Consider the following 18,069-nt stretch of genomic DNA (forward strand, 5'->3'; position numbering starts at 1 on the left):
CAAATGAAACACAGGTATCAATATTACTTACATCATCATCATGAGGCTCCTCCATGTGAGTATCCTCATCCATCCATGTCTGCAAACTGCACGATCCTGGTCCAGCTTGATCAACCTCAAGTTCATCCTCCACTGTTGTCATATCTGCAACATCTTCAACTATCATAGCTTACTCTTCCTTGTTAGCACAATCTGCAACTTCATCCTACTCCATTGTCCAACCAAGTTGAAGAAGTTCGTCTTCAACATTCTTTTCCAAGACTTCAAGTTCCTTTCAAATCCGGGGATTCTCTTCTTTCATCCGCTTCAACTTGTATAAGGTAAGCAAGAGCTTCCCTTTGCATTCTTCCAAACCTACCATGCCTTGTCATTCAGCTTGGCCCAAGCGCTAAGCTTCACCTCTGCTAAACCTCTTTCACCCTTCACTAGCTTCACCAAGTTCCTTGCAGCCATGAACCAACTCTTGTTCCACTTGTATGTGAAACTAGCTTCCTTCACCTGTAAGTACCTGCTTCCATTGTCATCAACTGTCAAGCTTCTTCAACCCTGAATCAGCTTCAAAACCATCTGCACTTCATCATGAGCAACCTTGCTCTGATACCAACTATCGTGCCCCCAGGGCGGCGGTAGTCTTTCAACCGCTCTTGGCGAGGTGTGGCACCACCGAACACTTTCTTTTCACCAATACTTATGTTCATGGACTACGCCTAACAACTTGTCCTACTTAGTTTGTGTTTCTCAACCAAGTAATTATTATGTTTCCTTTATACCAATGAACACCCATACACATTCATTATCATCAGCAATTATACAAGAGAACACAATTTCACAGTATAAAGGGAGGGGAAACTCACTGAACAATGAACAATGAGTCTGCACGAATACAATATATTATAATGTTTACAAAGCTTTACAAGTATACTTGGAAACACCAAATCTCATACTTAGCAAAATTTTACATCAAGGCCACACCTTCGTGTGCCAACCAAGTTCCTTGCCCAAGTTGGGCGGGCGCGCCCTCACGCGAGCTGCCAACCACACTCCTCAACCGAACCTTGTTTCTTCTTTCACGACGGATGGGCAACCCACCCGAGTCACCCGATACACCTTCATATCATTTCAACTGGCGGTGACCTCACCCAAGTCTCCACCACATACACCTTCACATGGTGGGCGGGCGACCTCACCCGAGTCCCCACCCATGTTCACCAAATGAACCGATGCCTTCACCTAAGAGTCACCCGTGTCCACCAACCAAATGCCAAATGCCCTCACCCGAGTTTCACTCGCATCGTTTGCTTCTTCCTGGTGGGTGCCCTCACCCGAGGCTTACCTGCATTTCCTCCAAACGGTGGGCGGGTGCCTTTGTACGACTTGCACCCACGCCCTCACCCGATAACCAAGTTTGCGTGTTCTCCGTGTAGTGCTACCCATGGAGCGGGCACATAATACTACACCTCGTTGTGGCCTTCTACACCTTTGCACTTCCCTTGCGATGATCCAATGATGCTCGAATTGCTTGCGTTCAAATGCCTCAATGCATTGATTACTTATACCAATGGTGGGGTGAGTCGCTACCCAAGCAGACTCACCCATTATGTGCCAAACGCCCCTTCTACCATCGCAAGCATCTCTTCAATTGTTGGTCGGCCAACAATCCTCGCCCAAGCTACTATGCATTCAATGGTTGGCCCATGGGTTATGTCAAATGTTTCCACGCTATATGTAACCACCGCTCCACCTCTATGTGCATTATTTCACTATAACTTCGCGCAGTTTGGTTTATGCTGCTCGCTCTTCATGTTTCCAACTCGCTCGTTCACCCAAATGAGTTGCACTTCATGTGGTGGTCGTGCCTCGGACCGCAGGTCCTTATAGGGCAGGTCAGGTCCTTATAGGGCGGGTCAAAAATGCTAAGTTGTGACCTGAGGTTGGCTTTGTGCACGTTCGTGCAACTCGTTTTCCCGGCTCTCCCTTGACCCTTCGTTACAGTTGTGTGGGTGCCCATGTAAACTCGTTTAGGTGCTCCATTTGAGGGAGTTCGTGTCAACTCGTTCAGGGGCATTAGGCGAGCATGTCCATGTAAACATGTTCAGGCAGGTAAGGACCTGCGGTTCTTGGCACGACCTCCCGATTTGTGCGACGGCTTGACTTGGTGAACGAGCGGTTGGAAAATATGAAGTGCAAGCTTCAATGGCCAAAATGTGCGAAGGGATGAGTTATTAATGCACATTAGAGGATGGAGAAAAGGCTTGTTTGAAGCATGGGGAGTGTTGTCTCAACCCATGAGCCGACCTACAACTTGAACGAAGGTTGACATGTATTCATATGGCGAAGTGCAAATGTAGGTGCATTTAAACATATGGAGGACGAGTCGGCTTGGGCAGCTCGACTCACCCTTCCATCGATAAAAATACAACAATGCGATGGAGCATATAGACATCGAACTTTCGGTCATCATCACTCGAGCAAGGAGAAGTGTGTAGATTAAAGGTGTAGCTGCAGCGAAGAAGGGAAGGCGTATCTCTATGCGCCCAACCTTGGGCAAAACTGCATGGAGGTATAATGCACAGGTCTCGATTCTTGGGTGAGGGCGTGGGTAGGAGCACCCGTCATTTAGACGAGGAGTGTGGGTGGAGACTCGGGTGAGTCGCCCACCTAGCATGCAAACATAACACAGTGGAAACTTTGGTGAGACCACCGTGCGCAGAAGCAAATGAAGGGTGACTTGGGTGAGGTCACCCGCCCATCGGAACAAGGTTCGGATGAGGAGACGGTTGGCAGCTCGTGTGAGGGCACGCTCGCCCAACTCAGGCAAGGAACTTTGGCTATCACACAGAGGTGTGGAAAGTTGTAAATTTGGCTAAGTATGAAACTTGGTGTTTCCCAAGTATACTTGTAAAGCTTTGTAAACATTATATAATATATTGTATTCGGGCATACTCAATGTTCAGGGAGTTTCCCCTCCCTTTATACTGTGAAATTGTGTTCTCTTGTATATTTGTTGATGATAATGAATGTGTATGGGTGTTCATTGGTATAAAGGAAACATAATAATTACTTGGCTGAGAAACACAAACTAAGTAGGACTAATGGTTAGGTGTAGTCCATGAAGATAAGTATTGGTGAAAAGAAAGTGTCGGTGGTGCTTCACCTCGCCAAGAGTGGTTGAAATACTACTACCAGCCTGGGGGCATGATAGTTGGTATCAGAGCTAGTTTGAAGACTTGGAGGAGTCTTGAAAGAACCTGGGTGAAGAAGGTGTACATACACTTGGAATTTGGTGACAGTGAAGCAGGTATTTGCAGGTGAAGGAAGCTATTTCACATACAAGTGGAACAAGGGCTGGTTTAGGCTGCAGGAAACTTGGTAAAGCTATTGGATGGTTGAAACTAGATCAAAAAGAAGCTATTAGCAATGGCAGGTGAATCTCAGGTTGGAGAATCTAGCCATGTTGTGAAGGATGCTTCGCTAGATTTCATCGAAAAGGTGTTGGAAAGAATGGAGGACTTAGAGTCTCACTGGACTAAGAAGATGGACTTGCTCATGAAGGAACAAGAGGATACTTCAGATGAGGGAAGTACTCGATCAACTCCAAACTCAACACGGGTACATTGATCTTATGTGTACACAACTTGAAGTAAAGGTCAAGGAGATTGAAGAGGCAAGAGATCGAGGCTTGGTAGAGATCGTGAACTTGCAAAATATCTTGATGAAGCTAGAGATGAGATGGCAGAGTTGAAGAGGGTCGTGAGGCATAGCTTAGGTGGAGGAGTGTCTCATGTGAAATTCAAGGAACCAGAATCTTATGATGGTACAAGAAGTGTGAAAAATCTTGGCAAATTTCTCTGGGATATGGAGCGAAGGCTTGTTTATAGCGTGGGGAGCGTTGGCTCAACCCATGAGCCGACCTACAACTTGAATGAAGGCCAACATGTATTCGGATGGCGAAGTGTGAAGGTAGGGGCATTTAAACATATGGAGGACGAGTCAGCTTGGGTAGCTTGACTCGCCCTTCCATCCATATAAATACAACAATGCGCTAGAGAATTTGGACATCAAACTTTCGGTCATCATCACTCGAGCAAGGAGAAGTGTGTAGATTAAAGGTGTAGCCATAGCGAAGAAGGGAAGGTGCAGCTCTATGCACCCAACCTTGGGCAAGGCCACACGGAGGTATAATGCACAGGTCTTGGTTCTTGGGTGAGGGCATGGGTAGGAGTGTCCGTCGTTCAAATGAGGAGCACGGGTGGAGACTCAGGTGAGTCACCCACCTGGCGTGCAAACATAACACAGTGGAAAATTTGGTGAGACCACCATGCGAAGAATCAAACGAAGGGTGACTTGGGTGAGGTTGCTAGCTCATCAAAACAAGGTTCGGTTGAGGAGTCGGTTGGCAGCTCGTGTGAGGGCACGCCCGCCCAACTCGAGCAAGGAACCTTGGTTATCACACGAAGGTGTGGAAAGTTGTAAATTTGGCTAAGTATGAAACTTGGTGTTTCCAAAGTATACTTGTAAAGCTTTGTAAAAATTATATGATATATTGTATTCGGGCAGACTCATTGTTCAGGGAGTTTCCCCTCCCTTTATATTATGCAATTGTGTTCTCTTGTATAATTGCTGATGATAATGAGTGTGTATGGGTGTTCATGGTATAAAGGAAACATAATAATTACTTGGTTTAGAAACACAAACTAAGTAGGACTAATGGTTAGGCATAGTCCATGAACATAAGTATTGGTGAAAAGAAAGTGTTCGGTGGTGCCGCACCTCGCCAAGAGCGGTTGAGAGACTACCGCTGGCTTGGGGGCATGATAGGGCGAGTTAGGCGAGGGCATGCTTGGGCGAATGAGCCCATATAAAAAATGCTAAGTTGTGACCCGAGGTTGGCTTTGTGCACATTCTTGCAGCTCGTTTTCCCTGCTCTCCCTTGTCCCTTCATTTCGGTCGTGTGGGCGCCCATGTAAATTCGTTTGGGCGGGTTGTTTGAGGGTGTTTGTGTCAACTCGTTCAGGAGGGTTGTTTGAGGGTGTTTGTGTCAACTCGTTCAGGAGGGTTGTTTGGGCGGTTCGGGTGAGGGCATGCCCGGGTGAATGAGCCCATATTAAAAATGCTAAGTTGTGACTTGAGGTTGGCTTTATGCACGTTCATGCAGCTCATTTTCCCAGCTCTCCCTTATCCCTTTGTTACGGTCATGTGGATACCCATGTAAACTCATTCGGGCGGGTTATTTGAGGGTGTCCGTGTCAACTCGTTCAGGCAGGTCGTTCGAGCTGGTCAAGCGAGGGCGTCCATGTAAACTCGTTTGGGCAGGTCAGGCGAGGGTGCAGCCGGGTGAACGAGCCTGTATCAAAAATGTTAAATTGTGACTGGAGGTTGGGTTTGTGCATGTTTGTGTTGCTCATTTTCCTGGCTCTCCATTGTCCCTCCATTTTAGTTGTCTGGGTACCCATGTAAACTCATTTGGGCGGGTCATTTGAGGGCGTCTGTGTCAACTCGCTTGGGCGAGTCATTTGAGGGCATTTGTGTCAACTCGTTCGAGTGGGTCAGGCAAGGACATCCGTGTAAACTCATTCAGGCGGGTTGGGTGAGGGCGCGTGTAGGCGAACAAGCCCGTATCAAAAATGCTAAGTTGTGACCAGAGGTTGGCTTTGTGAACATTCATGCAACTCATTTTCCCAGCTCTCCCTTGTCCCTTTGTTACAGTTTTGTGGGCACCCATGTAAAGGCGTTCGGGCGGGTTGTTTGAGGGCATCCGTGTCAACTCATTCGGGTGGGTTGTTTGAGGGCGTCCATGTAAACTCGTTCGGGTAGGTCGTTTAGTGTGAGGGTGCACCTCGGCACACGAGATCGTATCAAAATTGCTAAGTTGTGACCGGGGGTGGGCTTTGTGAAAGTTTGTGTAGCTCGTTTGCCTAGCTTTCCCTTGTGCCTTCATTTCGGTTGTGTGTGGGTGCCCATGTAAACTCTATTGGGTCGCGTCGGGTTAGGTTGGGTCATGTCATGTGATGGTACCCATGAAAACTCGTTCGGTTTGGTTGGATCGGGTCGTCTGAGGGTGCCCATGTAAACTCGTTCGGTTCTTGCTTTTCATGTGAAAAGTGGGCTGGTAATTGAGATGTTTTTTTAGTTTTTCCTGAAGGATGTCCTTGGGTCATTTGTAGGGTTGCTAATTCTCATCTACTCTCCATTCCCACTCGGTAGCACACGAGCTGTAATGTTGGCCATGCTCGCCTTTGTTCCTCGGTCGACCTTTTGTGTGAAAGGTGGGTTGGTAATTGAGTTCTTTTTTCGAGTTTGCCTGAAGAATGGCCTTGGTTCATTTGTAAGGTGGCCGATTTTCATCTTCTCTGCATCCCCACTTGGTAGCACATGAGCATTAATGTTGGCCATGCTCGTCCTGGGAGGCATATGTAAACAATTCCCCTTCTACTCTCCACATTCTTCGAGTTGTATGGGTTGTTGTGGTGTGGCTCGCTGGCTCATCCTGGTCCACTCATGCCCATCCAAATGGTACAAATGACAGGTTTTCCTTTCGTGTGAAAGGTGGGTTGGTAATTGAGTTGTGTTTTCAGGTTTGCCTAAAGGATGGCATTGGGTCATTTTTAGGGTGGCCAATTTTCATCTTCTCTCCATCCTCACTCGGTAGCACATGAGCGGTAATGTTGGCCATGCTCATCTTGGGAGGCATATGTGAAAAATTCCCCTTCTGCTCTCTAAGTTATTGGAGTTGGAAGGGTTGTTGTGGCTCCCTCGCTCGTCCTGGTCCCCTCGTGGCCATCCAAGTGATACAAGTGACAGACTTTCTTTTCATGTGAAATTTGGATTGGTAATTGAGTTGTTTTTTCAGGTTTTCCTGAAGGATGTCCTTGGGTAATTTGTAGGGTGGCCGATTTTAATCTTCTCTCCATCCCCACTCAGTATGTAAGGACCTGTAGTTCGGGTCACCTTCATTGTGTGAAGTGCGTGTGAGGAGCATGTACGAAGTGCATGCGAGGAGCATGTGCGAAATGGGGTTGAACGAGCCTTGGACAAGTGCATATAGGCGTTGGGCGAGTGTTGAGGGGGTGGTCCCACAAGTTGGGCGAGCTGACCCTTCTCTTGGGTGAGACATCAGCACATGAACGAGTCAGCTAGGTGTTTGGTATGGGTTGGCCGGGTGACACAACCTGCCACCTGCTCATATACATAGGTGAACGGTTTGTGGAGACAAGCCATCATTCAACCATGTAGTTCTTCTACGAGTTGGTTGGAGTGCGAAATTGGATGGAGGTGTAGAAGTTTGAAGGGCATAGGAGATGTGCCCGTACTTAGAGCAAGTCATTCAGAAAAACTCATGCGAGGTCATTCAGTGAGAAACTCAGGCGAGGGCGTCGGGTGAGAAACTTGGGCGAGGTCATTGGGTGAGAAAATCTGGAGAGGTCATCGAGTGAGAAACTCAAGTGAGGGTGTAAGGACCTGTGGTTCTTGGCACAGCCTCCAGGTAAGTGTGACGGCTTGACTTGGTGAACAAGTGGTTGGATGAATGAAGTGCGAGCTCTATGACCAAATGTGCAAGTTACAACGTGAGAATGCGCATGAGGAAGGACGAGCGGTGAAGTTATATGGCATGGGTAGTGTTGGCTCAACCCATGGGCTGACCTACAACATGAATGAAGGCCGACATGTATTCGGATGGCGAAGCGCAAAGGTTGTGGTATTCAAACACATGGAGGACGAGTCGGCTTGGGCAGCTCGACTCACCCTTCCATCCATACAAATACAACAATGCGAGGAGGCATTTGGACATTGAACTTTGAACAAGGAACTCGATCAAGGAGAAGTGCGAAGATTAAAGGTGTAGCCATAGCGAAGAAGGAAAGGAACAACTCTATGCGCCCAACCTAGGGCAAGGCTGCATGAAGGTAAACGCACAGGTCTCGATTTTGGGTGAGGGTGCGCTAGGAGTGCCCGTCATTTGGATGAGGAGCACGGGTGGTGACTAGGGTGAGTCGCCCGCCCGGCGTGCGAAGTAAAACATGGTGGTGAATGAGACTTGGGTGAGTCGCCCACCTACCGTGCGAAGGAGTAAACGAGGGTGTCCTGGTGATTTGGTGAGGTCGCCTGCCCATCATGCATGAAGAAACAAGGTTTGGTTGAGAAGTGTGGTTGGCAGCTCGTGTGAGGGCGTGCCCGCCCAGCTTGGGAAAGGAACTTTGGTTGGCACACAAAGGTGTGACCTTTTGTAAATTTGGCTAAGTATGAAACTTGGTGCTTCCCAAGTATACTTGTAAAGCTTTGTAACATTGAAAGATTTTATAATATATTGTATCAGGCAGACTCATTGTTCAGGGAGTTGCCCCTCCATTTATACTGTGCAATCGTGTTCTCTTGTAGAATTGCTGATGATAATGAATGTGTATGGGTGTTCATTGGTATAAAGGAAACATAATAATTACTTGGTTGAGAAACAAAAACTAAGTAGGACATATGGTTAGGCGTAGTCCATGAACATAAGTATTGGTGAAAAGAAAGTGTTCGGTGGTGCTGCACCTCACTAAGAGTGGTTGAAAGACTACCGCCAGCCTGTGGGTGTGACAGAGGGCGTCAGGTGAGAAATTCGGGCAAGGTCATCGGGTGAGAAACTCGAGCGAGGTCATTGGGCAGAACTCAGGTGAGGTCGTTCAGGTAGAACTTGGGCGAGGTCATCGGGCAGGAAACTCAGGTGAGGTCGTTTGGGAAAACTGGGTGAGGTCGTTCAAGTGAACTGGGTGAGGTTGTCATGTGAGAAACTGGGGCGAGGTCATTTGGCAGAACTCAGGCAAGGTTGTTCAGGCAGAAATTGGGCGAGGTTTTCGGGTAGGAAACTCAAGTGAGGTCGTTCGGGCGAACCGGGTGAGGTCGTTTGAGCGAGCTGGGTGAGGTCATCGGGTAACCTGGGTGAAGTCGTTTGGGTGAACCAGGTGAGGTCATCAGGCGACTTGGGTGAAGTCGTGTGGTGACTCGGGTGAAGTGTTGGAGCTGTGAACAGAGGTGTGACTTGTGTGAAGGTGCCCGTGTGTGGCGACTTGGTTACGACGAGGCGCACCCAAGTTGGAAAACAACACGATCATGTGACAAGGTGAATGAGGGGTTGGTGAGTTGTGCAGTGATCGTGTAGAGGCGTTGACGAGCTGGGCAGCCGAGTTTGCCGAAAGTTTAAAATTTGGCTAAGTGTAAATTTGGGGGTTCCCAAGATTTAACTTGTACTTATAAAAAAATATTATATATATTGATTTGAGCAAACTCATATTGCAGGGAGTTGCCCCTCCCTTTATACTGTTATGCATTTCTATTGTATAATGTTCTTTATGTGAATATTATGGGATTTCACTATATAAAGGATAGAGATAATACTTGGTAAAGAAAAATAAACTAATTATGGAATGTTAGGTGTAGTCTACAATCGTAAGTATTGGTGAAAAGAAAACAGTTGGTAGTGTCGGACCTCACTATACTGCAGTTGGAAGAGTACTGCCAGTGTAGGGGTGTGACAGGTGGTATCAGAGCTGATGATCAGGAAGCTAATCAAGTTGACGATGAAGTGCTGATCCCACTACACTATCGTGACAGGTGGTATCAGAGCCAGTGAACTGAATCAAGGAGTTGATTCTACAAAGACCAAAGACTTGAAAGGGAGTTCAAGTTTTGCAGGTGACAGGTGGAATATCAGGGTGATTCAGGTGAAGGGTGAAACATGTTTAGCAGAGGTGAAGCCTTGTAGTTGGGCCAAGCTGAACGACAAGGCATGGTAGGTTTGGAAGAATGCAAAGGGAAGCTCTTGCTTACCTTATACCTTATACAGGTTGAAGCGGTTGAAAGAAGAGAACCCCTAGATTCGAAAGGAACTTGAAGTCTTGGAAAAGAATTTTGAAGACGAACTTCTTCAACTTGGTTGGACAATGGAGCAGGTTGAAGTTGCAGATTGTGATGACCCTCTTCTTGGATCAGACATCACCACATGAATGAATCGACTAGGCATTTGGCATGGGTCAGTCAGGTGACACAACCTGCCACCCGCTCATATACATAGGTGAACAGTTTGTGGAGACAAGCTATCATTCCACCACGCAGTTCTTCTATGAGTTGGTTGGAGTGCGAAATTGGATGTAGGTGTAGAAGTGCGAAGGGTGCAAGAGATGTGCCCGCACTTCGGGCAAGTCATTCAGAAAAATGCGTGTGAGGTCATAGGGTGAGAAACTTGGGTGAGGGCACCAGGTGAGAAATTCGGGCAAGGTCGTCGGGTGAGAAACTGGCGAGGGTGTCGGGTGAGAAATTCGAGTGAGGTCGTCGGGTGAGAAACTCAGGTGTGGTCATTGGGCAGAACTCGGGCGAGGTCGTTTAGGTAGAATTCGGGCAAGGTTGTCGGGCAGGAAACTTGGGTGAGGTCATTTGGGCGAACCGGGTGAGGTCGTTTGGGCGAGCCGAGTGAGGTCGTCGAGTGACCCGGGTGAAGTTGTTCGGGTGAACTGGGTGAGGTTGTCGGGCGACCCGGGTGAAGTCGTGTGGTGACTCGGGTGAAGTGTTGGAGTTGTGAACGGAGGTGTGACTCGTGTGGAGGTTCCCGTGTGTGGCAACTTGGTTATGACAAGGCATGCCCAAGTTGGGCAAACAACATGATCATGCGACAAGGTGAACGAAGGGTTGGTGAGTCGTGTGGCGAACGTGCAGAGGCGCTGATGAGCTGGGCAACCGAGCTTGCTGAAAGTTGAAAATTTGGCTAAGTGTAAATTTGGGGTTTCCCAAGATTTAACTTGTACTTATGAAAGAAGATTATATATATTTATTTGGCTAGACTCATATTGCAAGGAGTTTCCCCTCCCTTTATATTGTTGTGCATTTCTATTGTATAATGCTATTTATGTGAATGTTATGGGCTTTCACTGTATAAAGGACAAAGATAATACTTGGTAACGAAAAATAAACTAAGTATGGAATGTTAGGCGTAGTCTACAATCATAAGTATTGGTGAAAAGAAAATGGTTGGTAGTGCCGCACCTTGCTATAGTGCGGTTGGAAGAGTACCGCCAGTGTAGGGGTGTGACACGGTAGCACATGAGCGGTAATGTTGGTCATGCTTGTCTTGAGAGGCATATGTGAACAATTCCCCTTCTGCTCTCCAAGTTCTTGGAGTTGTATGAGTTGTTGTGGTGTGGCTCTCGGGCTTGTCCTAGTCCCTCGTGCCCATCCAAATGATACAAGTGATAGGTTTCCTTTTTGTGTCAAAGGTGGGTTGGTAGTTGAGTTGTTCTTTCTGGTTTGCCTGAAGGATGGCCTTGGGTCATTTGTAGGGTGGTCAATTTTCATCTTCTCTCCATCCCCACTCAATAGCACATGAGCGATAATGTTGGCCATGCTTGTCCTGGGAGGCATATGTGAACAATTCCCCTTCTGATCTCAAAGTTCTTGGAGTTGTATGGGTTGTTGTGGTGTGGCTCCCGGGCTCATCCTGGTCCCTCGTGCCCATACAAATGATAAAAGTGATAGGTTTTATTTCCGTGTGAAAGGTGGTTTGGTAATTGAGTTTTTTTTTGGGGTTTTCTTGAAGGATGGCCTCGGGTCATTTGTAGGGTGGCAAATTTTCATCTTCTCTCCATCCCCACTCGGTAGCACATGAGGTGTAAGGTTGGTCATGCTCGTCCCAAGAGGCATATATGAACAATTCCCCTTCTTCTCTCCAAGTTCTTGGGGAGTTGTATGGGCTATTGTGGTGTGGCTCTCGGGCTCGTCCTCATTCCCTCGTGCGCATATAAATGATACGAGTGACAAGTTTTCTTTCCGTGCGAAAGGTGGGTTGGTAATTGATTTTTTTTTTCGGGCTTGCCTGAACGATGGCCTTGGGTCATTTGTAGGGTGGATGATTTTCATCTTCTCTCCATCCCCACTCAATAGCACATAAGTGGTAATGTTGGCCATGCTTGTCTCGACATGCATATGTGAACAATTCCCCTTCTACTCTCTAAGTTCTTCGAGTTGTATGGGTTGTTGTGGTGTGGCTCCCTCGCTCGTCCTAGTCCCCTCGTGCCCCTCCAAATGATACTAGTGACAAGTTTTGTTTCCGTGTGAAAGGTCAGTTAATAATAAATTTGTGTTTTCAGGTTTGCCTGAATGATGGCCTTCGGTTGTTTGTAGGGTGGTCGATTTTCATCTTCTCTCCATCCCCACTCGGTAGCACGTGAGCGGTAATGTTGGCCATGCTCATCCCAGGAGGCATATGTGAAAAATTCCCCTTCTACTCTCTAAGTTCTTGGAGTTGTATGGGTTGTTGTGGTGTGGATCCCTAGCTCGTCCTGGTCCCCTTGTGCCCATCCAAATGATACAGGTTGTAGGTTTTCTTTTCGTGTGAAAGGTGGGTTGGTAATTGAGTTGTGTTTTCAGGTTTACCTGAACGATGGCCTTGGGTCAATTGTAGGGTGGCCAATTTTCATCTTCTCTCCATGACCACTCAATAGCACATGAGCGGTAATGTTAGCCATACTCATCCTGGGAGGCATATGTGAACAATTCCCCTTCTGCTCTAAGTTCTCAGAGTTGTATGGGTTATTGTGGTGTGGCTCCCTATGACAGCTAGCCTCTTCATTGTTCGGTTGTTTATTGTGCCGGTTTCTTATGCTTGTACTCTTTCTGTGTTGGCATTATCGGTTGAGATGCATACACTAAAGAGGGATGTGGAAGGGTTTTGATTGTAAACCATCTACCCTCCCTCTTGCTTGTTTTTTCCATCAGGCGATGTGCTATGCTGTTCTCCTTATTGTAAAGTTAAGGGTTGGCATTCCTTTCAAAGTGCACATTGTTCATGGTTGCATTGGCTTTGTGGTTTTTATAGATGTTTTGGCCCATATGTTTGATCGAGTGGTCAGATTTTTCCTTGCATCTTGCGTGGTTGGCAAGCTTTTGCGGTTGGAAATGTTAAGTCACAACATTTATGGGCATTTGTTATTTCAATTGTGTACGCACTCGTGGTCCAATGGGGAGGAGGCTTGCTACGTCGATGGTGGGGTCTATCTGGAAGAAGGATTTCGAGGTGGAACACTTCGGCCTCCCTCCTTTGCGTGGAGGTGGTCGTAGGTGAAAATTATTCATTGTCCAGTTGGTAAAGATGTGGGCAATCTTCTAGGTTGCTTGTACATAGGGTGCGTGGGGTGCAGAGCTGCCCGATCCCTCCTCCTGTTTGGATATGTTCTTGTATTGTGTAGAGAGCCTCTTGATTTGCATTTATTTCCTTCCTTTACCTTCACATCATGGTTGCAACAGGTGATCAAGTTATCGAGGTCCACCATTGCTGCTGTTTGGGTGGACTCCTAGGTGGCCTTGGTGCGTGGCGGGGAGGGTCGGGGGGAACTTCTAAGAGAGGTTGTGGGCTTGGTTGGTCTTGTTTTATTTCCTTCCATTTCCTTTGCGTTGAGGTTGCCGCAAGTGATCATGCAATCGAGGTCCATCATTGTTGTTGTCTGGGTGGACTCCTAGGTGGCCTCTGTGCAAGGAGGGGAGGGTTGGGGAGCATTTGTTGTTTCAATTGTGTATGTGCTCGTGGTCCAATGGGGAGGAGGCTTGCTATGTCAATGGTGGGGGCTATCCGGAAGAAGGATTTTGAGGTGGAATGCTTTCACCTCCCTCCTTTGCATGGAGGTGGCCGTAGGGGAAAATTATTCATTGTCTAGTTGGTAAAATTGTGGGAAATCTCCTAGGTTTCTTGTATGTATGGTGCGTGGGGTGCGGAGCTGCCCGATCCCTCCTCCTGTTTATATATGTTCTTGTATTGTGTAGCAAGCCTCTTGATTTGCATTTATTTCCTTCCTTTGCATTCGCATCGTGGTTGCCGTAGGCGGTCAACTGATCGAGGTCCACTATTGGTGTTGTCTGGGTGGACTCCTAGGTGGCCTTTGTGCACAACGGGGAGGGTTGGGGGGCATTTATAAGAGAGGGTGTGGGCTTGATTGGTTTTGTTTTATTTCCTTCTGTTTCCTTTGCATTGAGGTTGCCAGAGGTAATCATGCAATTGAGGTCCATTTTTGTTGCTGTCCGGGTGGACTCTTAGGTGGCCTCTGTGTGGGGAGGGGAGGGCTGGGGGGAATTTCTAAGGGAGGTTATGGGCTCGGTTTGTCTTGTATTATTTCCTTCCCTTGCCTTTGTGTCGAGGCTACCACAGGCGATCATCCAATCAAGGTCCACTATTGTTGTTGCCCAGGTGGACTCCTAGGTGGCATCGGTGTGGGGCGGGGAGGTTTGTATGGCATCTCTATGATAGGATTTGCAATTGGTCGCCCCTTTTTTATTCATTGAGGCTATTGTAGGTGATCGAGAGATTAAGGTCCATCATTGCTGCTGTCCGGGTGGATTCCTAGGTGGCCTCGGTGCGGGGCGGGGAGGGTTGGGGCTCATTTATAATATATAGGTTGCGTGGTTAGTCATTCTCCATTTATTTCCTTTGCATCGAGGCTTCCACAAGCGATCGAGAGATCGAGGTCCACCGTTGCTATAGTCTGGGTGGACTCCTAGGTGGCCTCGATGCAAGGCGTGGTGAGTGATCTCTCATTTTCTTGTTGGTTGGGGCATGGTTGCAAACACCTGAGTGGTCTTGGTGCGTTGTGGCTCTGCAGGTCTACCCATTTGTTCACCATGTCCTTGGCATGTTGCGTGTGCTTCCTTCTTGGGATGCAAGAGGTGCAAAGCATAAAAGTTTTATATGATATTTTGACATCTCTTTGACTTGATGGGTGTTTAGGTTGGCTCTTGCTAAGAGAGTGCTCAGAATTCCCTTTGAAGTGGGAGGGTGCTACCTGGTTGATCCGACCAATAGTCATATACTTGTCTCAAAGATTAAGCCATGCATGTCTATATGAACTAATTCAGACTGTGAAACTGGGGATGGCTCATTAAATCAATTATAGTTTTTTTGATGGTACCATACTACTTGGATAACCATAGTAATTCTAGAGCTAATACGTGCACCAAGTCCTGACTCTTTGGAAGGGATGCATTTTTTAGATAGAAGGTCGGTGCAGGCTTGCCCGCTTCTCCGGTGAATCATGATAACTCGACGGATTGCATAGCCCTTGTGCTGGGGATGCTTCATTCAAATTTCTGCCCTATCAACTTTCGATGGTAGGATAGAGTCCTACCATGGTTGTGATGGGTGACAGAGAATTAGGGTTCGATTCAAGAGAGGTAGCCTAAGGAACGGCTACCACATCCAAGGAAGGCAGTAGGCACGTAAATTACCCAATCCTAACATGGGGAGGTAGTGAAAATAAATAACAATACTGGGCTCATCAAGTCTGGTAATTGGAATGAGTAAATTCTAAATCCCTTAACGAAGATCCATTGGAGAGCAAGTGTGGTGTCAATATCCACAATAATTCCAGCTCCAATAGCGTATATTTAAGTTGTTGCAGTTAAAAAGCTCGTAGTTGGATCTTGGGTCATAAATGTCGGTCCACCTACTGAGTGTGCACCTGCCCTTCCATCCCTTTTTTCGGCGGCATGCTCCTAGCCTTAATTGGCTGGGTAGCAGCTCTGACATTGTTACCTTGAAAAAATTAAAGTGCTCAAAGAAATCTTATGCTCTGAAAACATTAGCATGGAATAACATGATAGGAGTCTGGTCCTATTGTGTTGGCCTTCAGGACCGCAGTAATGATTAATAGGGACTATCGGGGGCATTTGTATTTCATTGTGAGAGGTGAAATTCTTAGATTTATGAAAGATGGACCACTGCAAAGACAATTGGATACCATCCTAGTCTCAACCATAAACGATGCCGACCAGGGATCGACGGATGTTTCTCTAAGGACTCTGCTAGTACCTTCTGAGAAATCATAGTGTTTGGGTTCTGGGGGGAGTATGGTCTCAAGGCTGAAACTTAAAGGAATTGATGGAAGGGCACCACCAAGAGTGGAGCCTACGGTTTAATTTGACTCAACACGTAGAAACTTACCAAGTCCAGACATAGTAAGGAATGACAGATTGAGAGATCTTTCTTGATTCTACGGGTGGTGGTGCATGGCCATTCTTAGTTGGTGGAGTGATTTGTTTGGTTAATTCCGATAACGAAGGAGACCTCAGCCTGATAACTAGCTACGTGGAGGTTCCCCTTTGCGACCAGCTTCTTAGAAGGACTATGGCCATTTAGGCCATGGAAGTTTGAGGCAATAATAGGTCTGTGATGCCCTTAGATGTTCTGGGTTGCACGCGTGCTACACTGATGCAGCCAACGAGTTTTTCTTCCTGGTTCGAGAGGATCGGGAAATCTTCTCAAATTGCATCGTGATGGGGATAGACCATTGCAATTATTGGTCTTCAAAGAGGAATTCCTAGTAAGTGCGTGTCATCAACTTGTGTTGAATACGTCCCTACCCTTTGTACACATAGCTTGTCGCTCCTATTGATTGAATGATTCGATGAAGTGTTTAGATTGCGTCAATGATGGTGGTTTGCCGCTGTCGATGTCGTGAGAAGTTCATTGAACCTTATCATTTAGAGGAAGGAGAAGTTGTAACAAGGTTACTGTAGGTGAACCTACATTAGGATCATTAATAGCAAGGGTTTTATTTTTTGGTTCGGGTTGGTTGGGTTTCGATTGCAATGTGGGACTGTGTGGTGTGTCTCTAGGGGAGTGGGTTTTTTGTTTGGTGGGAACATTGTTGGTTGCTTTTCTTGTGGTAACTCTTGTTTTTTTTTTTGTGTGTGCCTACAAGCCATGTGCTTGTGCTTGTCCCACCCATCCTTTGTTTTTCTTTCTCCCAATGTGTTTCTGTAAGGAGTTTGGAAGATTATTTTTTGGGAGCCCTTCCAATGATCTGTTTGGCTGGGCATGGTTGCTATAGTTGAGGTGCTTGGGAAATACGTTGGATAAACTTAAACTCATTTGTAGCAGTGGTGCTCAGTCCTTTTTTCATTGGAAGGCATGGGCCAAGGGTGTGTGCTTCAATAGTTGGTTCTCTCGAAAACATGGTAGTGGTTGATGTGTTTCTTAGGTGAGGTTTTCTTGTTGGTGGTTGGGTTAAGAGAGTGGTTGCGCATGTGCCTAGTAGCTCAAACCTTCCATGAGGGGAAATCGTCGTGGTGGGGTCAGTATGGGATGGATGAAGAGTGGTTTAACCCGTTGGGCTGGCCACCCTATTCCTCCTGACTATTCCTCGACATGCCCTTGCGGAAGGGTTGGGTGTCCGGGTAATGGAAAACCCCTCCCTCATTCTGAGCTCCATCGAGATCGAAATTTTCCCCGCTGATGGGCATGAGGGTGCCAATCTTATCTCGTGCCTTTACCGTCAAGGGAATTCCTCGTCCTCTCATGAGCCACTCCCCTTCTAAGGGAAAAGAAGTAGTGGTTTTTGCCTTTGTTCCTCCCTTTGGATTGTGGGTTTTTTGTGGGACTTGGTCATTTCTTTGTTTCGTGGTGTGTGCTTTGCGGATGTCCCTCTCTTTAGTGGCCTTGCACCATCGATGAATTTGTGGCCCATGGATTTCTCCAAAAGTGAGTGTTGGACATGAAAACTCCTCTTTGGAGTTTGATTCTTGACCCCCGTTGACTTTCTCGCTGGAAAGGTTGTTGGGTGTTTTGTACACAAAGGGCTACAATAGCAGGGTGGGTTTGTTATTAGTAGTCTATTTGTCTTTTGAAGCCTTGTTCCGGGTTGGGGGGTTGTTTACCTCTCAGTAACGTGCTCCAGACACTGGTCTCATTGTGGCCTTTGTCTTTTCTAGTGGTCAAGTTTAGGTTGTGATTTATTTTCTTGGTTGTTTAATTGTTGTTTGTTATGTTGTAAAGCTAGAAAGGGTGTTGAGCTGTAATGTATGTGGGAGGGTGTGAAGAGGTGGGATGCTTTTTGATTGGGTGCCTTGTTTGATTTCTTTTTGGTTAGCAAACGTCTACTTGACGTGCTGTTGAGCTTCTCTCTTTTCTTGGGATCTTTGTTTATTCGGTGTTGTTTTCTTCCCTTCTTCCTTTTGCCAATAGCTTTATGGAGAAGAGGTGGGATTGTTGTGGATTGGTGTTCTGGAAGGACGAAAAGCAGTGCGAGTTCCCAAGGTAGCCACTCTAGTCCTTCT

General features: G+C 46.9%; 1 pseudogene; it reads left to right on the top strand.

Moving 5' to 3' along the window:
• The first annotated feature begins 14,795 nt into the window (after positions 1 to 14,795).
• LOC149152321 (18S ribosomal RNA) lies at positions 14,796 to 16,553 on the top strand (annotated as a pseudogene).
• Positions 16,554 to 18,069: the final 1,516 nt, after the last annotated feature.

Source organism: Pinus tabuliformis, chromosome 9 (assembly GCF_031772625.1).
Source record: "Pinus tabuliformis cultivar Carrire ecotype Pingquan chromosome 9, CPIR1, whole genome shotgun sequence".
NCBI lineage: Eukaryota > Viridiplantae > Streptophyta > Pinopsida > Pinales > Pinaceae > Pinus > Pinus tabuliformis.